The sequence below is a fragment of the Hylobates moloch genome, unplaced genomic scaffold, assembly GCF_009828535.3.
Source record: "Hylobates moloch isolate HMO894 unplaced genomic scaffold, HMol_V3 SCAFFOLD_23, whole genome shotgun sequence".
Classification (NCBI taxonomy): Eukaryota; Metazoa; Chordata; class Mammalia; order Primates; family Hylobatidae; genus Hylobates; species Hylobates moloch.
The window spans coordinates 6271842-6277841 of NW_026652298.1; positions in this window are offsets into that span (position 1 = coordinate 6271842).

Genomic DNA, 6000 nt, shown 5'->3' on the forward strand with positions numbered 1-6000 from the left:
TATATACACATACCACATTTATGTGTGTATATATGTATATATATACACATACCACATTTATGTGTGTATATATGTATATATAAGTGTGTATGTGTATATACACACACACACACACACACACACACACCATGGAATACTATTCAGCCATAAAAAGGAAAGAAATAATGGCATTCACAGCAACCTGGATGGAATCAAGACCATTTTTCTAAGTGAAGTAACTCAAGAATGGAAAACCAAACATCGTATGTTCTCACCTATAAGTGGGAGCTAAGGTATGAATATGCAAAGGTGTAAGAGTGATACAATGGACTTTGGGTACTTAGTGGAGAAGGGTGGGAAGGGGGCAAGGGATAAAAGACTACACATTGGGTACAGTGTACACTGCTCGGGTGATGGGTGTACCAAAATCTCAGAAATCACCACTAAAGAAGTTATCCATGTAACCGAATGCCACGTGTTCCCCAAAAACCTATTTTAAAAAGGGATGGGGCCTTTAAGAGGTGATAGATCCTCCCTCAAGAATGGGATTAAGGTGCTTATAAAAGAGGCTTCACACAGCATTCAGCCCTCTCTTGCCTTCTGCATAGAAGGATGTGTCAAAAAGGCCCCTACCAGATGCTGGCATCTTTATCTTGAACTTCCCAGTCTCCAGAACTGTGAGAAAATACATTCCTATTCTTTATAAATTACCTAGTCTTAGGTATGTTGTTGTAGCACCACAAATAGATTAATATAGAACCCAAGGAGGTGGCAAGATAAATATTCAGTTATTACATTGCACATCGTAACAAGTCACTTGTTTTCAAGTCAGGTAAAAACGTTTAAAAGTAAATGAGCTGGCCGGCCACAGTGGGTCACGCCTGTAATCCCAGCACTTTGCAAGGCCAAGGCGGGCGGATCACCTCAGGTCAAGAGTTCGAGACCAGCCTGACCAACATGGAGAAACCCAGTCTCTACTAAAAATACAAAATTAGCTAGGCGTGGTGGCGCATGCCTTTAATCCCAGCTACTTGGGAGGATGAGGCAGGAGAATCGCCTGAACCCAGGAGGCGGAGGTTGCGGTGAGCCAAGACCGTGCCATTGCACTCCAGCCTAGGCAAGAAGAGCAAAACTCCATCTCCAAAAAAAAAAAAAAATGTATATAAGTTAAAATTATATAATTCTAAAAGATCAATATGCTGATTTTTTTAAAAACGAATCACATTATACTAAATGAAAAATATTTGCTGAGGCCTTTTTTACAAAAGTATTTTGAGCCTCCAAGATGGTTTGATAAATCCATGAGCTGTCAATCAATCAATGTATCAATCTGTGTTATCAATTCCTGTTGCAGTAGTCCCCCCATATCCTTGAGGTATGCATTTCAAGATCCCCAGTAAATGCCTGAAACCATGGATAGTACCAAATAGTACCCTATGCAGTATATACTGCTTTTTCATATGTATACATGCCTATGATAAAGTTTAACTTATAAATCAGGCACAGTAAGAGATTAACAACAATAACTAATAATAAAATAGAGCAATTATAGGAATAGCTCAGCGTTACTACTCTTGTGCTTTGGGGCCATTATGAAGTAAAATAAAGGTGACTTGAACACAAGAAGCACTGTAATACTGAAACAGCGGATCTGATCAATGAGACAGTTACTAAGTGACTAACGGGTGGGCCTCTACAGGCGAAACATCCCACATAAGATACAGCAGGACAGCTTGAGATTTCATCGTGGTACTCAGAATGGTATGCAAGTGAAAACCTGTGAATGGTTTCTGGTATTTTTCATTTAATATTTTTGGACTGCAGTTTACTGTGGATTAAACACACACACACACACACACACACACACACACACACACACACACAGAAAGCAAAAGCACAGATGAGAAGGAACTACTGTATATGAAAAGAATCATGACAGTTACCGAGGAGAATATATATATATATATATTTTTTTTTTTTTTTTTTGAGACGGAGTTTCACTCTTGTTGCCCAGGCTGGAGTGCCATGGCATGATCTCAGCCCACAGCAACTTCGGCTTCCCGGATTCAAGCGATTCTCCTGCCTCAGCCTCCTGAGTAACTGGGATTATAGGCATGCACCACCACGCCCAGCTAATTTTTGTATTTTTAGTAGAGATGGGGTTTCTCCACGTTGGTCAGGCTGGTCTTGAACTCCCAACCTCAGGCGGTCCGCCCACCTTGGCCTCCCAAAGTGCTGGGATTACAGGCGTGAGCCACCACACCCAGCTGAGTAGAATATTAAAAAGCATAAGGTATAGGTTTTGCCCTTAGTTTGTAATTCGGTCAGGAAGAAATGCTTAAGTACATTAAAACATATATTGCAACATAGAAAAGCAACACAAAAGCAGACAGAAGAAATGGATGACCAGTGGTCAAATCAGTAATATAAACACTAAGTAAACATGGTGTGGCCGGGCATGGTGGTTCAGGCCTGTAATCCCAGCACTTTGGGAGGCTGAGGCGGGTGGAACTCTTGATCTCAGGAGTTTGAGACCAGGCCAGGCAACATGATGAAACCCTGTCTCTACAAAAAATACAAAAATTAGCTGGGCGTGGTGGCATGTGCCTATATTCCCAGCTACTTGGGAGGCTGAGTGGGGAGGATCGCTTGAATCCAGGAGGTCGAGGTTGCAGTAAGCAGAGATTGTGCCTCCACACTCCAGCCTGGGTGACAGAGTAAGACCCTGTCTCAAAAACAAAGAAACAAAAATAATGCTTTCAGAAGGGAAATCATTGCAGAGCAAAACTGTGTATGTGAAAGTTTCATTATTTAACCAAGAAACACTGAAAGAGGCAAACACAGCAGCCTCACAACAGTTTGGCAAGAGTGTTCCCTTGCTCCAATGTTACGGCCAAATTTGTAGGTCAAAACTATTGGGTATTTACACATCTTTCAGATAGCGAATTAAGATCATGAATTGAAGAATGATTGGGGTAAACAAGCTATGCTTGAAAAACCAAAATACAGAGGGCACCTTGCACACCTTCCTGAGAACAGGAGATGGGAGGAAGAACAACAGAGATGAACACTTAGAGCAGATTAAGGTGTACATCAGAGGATCAGTTTCTGGGGAACCTAAAATATCTATCATTTGAAATATTGACAATATGGTGCCATTGAACTCAATGTTTTAAATTTATATCCTCGCTTTTTAAATACAGGTGTCAAGAGCTGAGCTAATCATGCACCTCAGCTCACCACACAGTCCTCAGACAATGGAAGAGCCCTTGTTTCTCTATGTATTCATTTACTTATTCCCTTTTCTCCCCATGTGTCACTCACTTTTCCCCCTTTCCTCATGGACAGCCATTCTGCTGTGTTTACTGTGTATGGTGACATTTCCATGTTCCTACAAAATGCATATTATTGTTTTGCCTGTAATTTTTGTAGCAGCTTCATGAAGATATCATTTACATACTACCTAATTCACTCATTTAAAGTGTACAGTTCAGGCCAGGCATGCTCACCTTTAATTCTAGCACTTTGGGAGGCCAAGGTATGAGGCTCACTTGAGCCCAGGAGTTTGAGACCGCCCTGGGCAAAAGAGCAAGCTGCCATCTCTTAAAAAAAAAAAAAAAAAAAAAATTAGCCAGTTATGTTGGTGGGTGCCTGTAATCCCAAATATTCGGGAGGCCTAAGGAGGGAAGATCCTTTGACCCCAGGAGGTCAAGGTTGCAGTGAGCTATGATCGAGCCACTGCACTCTAGCCTGGGTGACAGAGTGAGACCCTGTTTCCAAAATTAAATTAAATTAAATTAAAAAGTGTACAATTCAGTGCAGTTTAATTAAATTAAATTGAAAAGTGTACAATTCATTATTCCCAGAATTGCACAACCATCACCACAATCAATTTTACAATATTTATATCATCGCAAAAAAACCCTTGTGTTCACTAAGGAGCCACTCCCCATTCCCCCCTCTGCCTAAACTCTGGCAACCACTAATCTGCTTTCTGGTTCTATGGATTTACTTATTCTGGACATTTCATATCATTGGAATCATATATCATGTGGTCTTTTCTGTCTGTCTCCTTTCACTTAGCAAGTTTTCAAGGTTAATCCATGTTATAGCATTTATTAGTACTTCATTCCTTTTTATGGCTGAATAATATTTTATTGTATATATTTATCATATTTTACTTTATCCATTCATCAGTTAATGGACGTTTGAGTTGTTTTACCTTTGGACTATTATGAATAATGCTTCTGTTAACATTCATATACGAGTTTTTGTGTAGGCATATGTTTTCAATTCTCATGGGTGTATACCTAGGAGTGGAATTTCTGGACCATATGGTAACTCTATATTTAATAATTTGAGTAATCATCAAACTGTTTTCCAAAGTGGCTAGATGATTTACACCAGCAATTTCTTTACAATCTCACTGAGATGGACACTTACTATCTGTCCATTTTTTTCTAGCCATCATAGTGGGTATGGAATGGTATTGCATTGTGCTTTTGGTTTGTATTTGCCTGATAGGTAACAATGTCGGGCATCTTTTCACGTGCTCATTTCCATTTGTACATCTTCTTTGGAAAAATGTCCATTTCAATCTTTTGCCCATTTATAAATTGAATTTGTATCTTTTTATTATTGAGTTGTAAGAATTTTTTGTATATTCTGGATAGAAGTCTTTTATCAGGATTGTCTTTTCAATCTCCAGATAGTGTCCTTTGAAACACAAATTATTAAAATTTTGATGAAGTCTAATTTGTCTATTTTGTTGTTGTTGCTTGTGGCTTTAGTGTCACATATAGGTTTATTTCTGGATTCCCAATTCTATTGATCTATATGTCTGTTTTTATGCCAGTACCACCCTGTGTTAATTACTGCTTTGAAAGATTGTAAGACTTGAAATCAGAAAGTGTGAGTCTTCCACTTTTTTCTTCTTTTTCAAGATAGTTTGGGTGCATATATTTTGATTTATAACATATTTTATTTTTTAACCACATGTCCTTTTTATAGTTGATTTAAATCGAAGTCCCTGTAATAATTGTATTTAAAAACTGTCTTTCTTCTTTGTAGAGATATTCTGGCCATTTTCTTTTGGGATTGGCATAGACCCAAAGGTCCCCTTGCTAGAGCTGACTGAGGCAACACTCTTGAACAAACCCTTTCTGCGATGGTGGCAGCTCTTCCTTCTTCCTCAAAGTCTGTTCTTAAACCAGTTCCCTTCCCTTGGCATTTTTTTTTTTTACTTTTAATTTTTTAAAATCTTAGACATAGAATTTTGTTAAACCTCTCGAGAACTTCGGGACAGTTGCTGTGTCTCTGATCATTCCATTTGAACTGCTCAAACTGAAACTCAGTGAATGCCTTAATAATAGACTTTTGTGGAATATATTAAAATGATATGTATATATGGCCAGGCATGGTGGCTCATGACTATAATCCCAGCACTTTGGGAGGCCAAGGCAGGCGGATCGCTTGAGGCCAGGAGTTTGAGACCAGGCTGGGCAACATGGCGAAACCCCATCTCTACTAAAAATACAAAAATTACCCAGTCATGGTGGTGCTCGCCTGTAATCCCAGCTGCTCAGGAGGCTGAGGGATGAGAATCACCTGAACCCAGAAGACAGAGGTTGCAGTGAGCTGAGATCACGGCACTGCACTCCAGCCTGGGTGACAGGGAGAGACTTTGTCTCAAAAAAAAAATTTATATATATATATAAAATGCACAGAGAGACAAGAGCACAAATCATGATATAGCTATGTACATATATACGTAATTTATGCAAATAATATTGTGAGAGACATAAACATATATATGTGTGTATATGTGTTTTCCTCACACAACTCCTTTCATAACTGGCAAAATGTAAATTTAATTTTGATCCCCTACAAAGTGTACATTTTAATTTCAAACAAACAGTCCCTTACCTGTTTTTTGGCACTAGGCTGTCTCTGTTGACTATTTTCGTGTCTTGTGGAGCACGGGTTCCCTGGTGCTACCACAAGGGCTATGCCACCAACCCT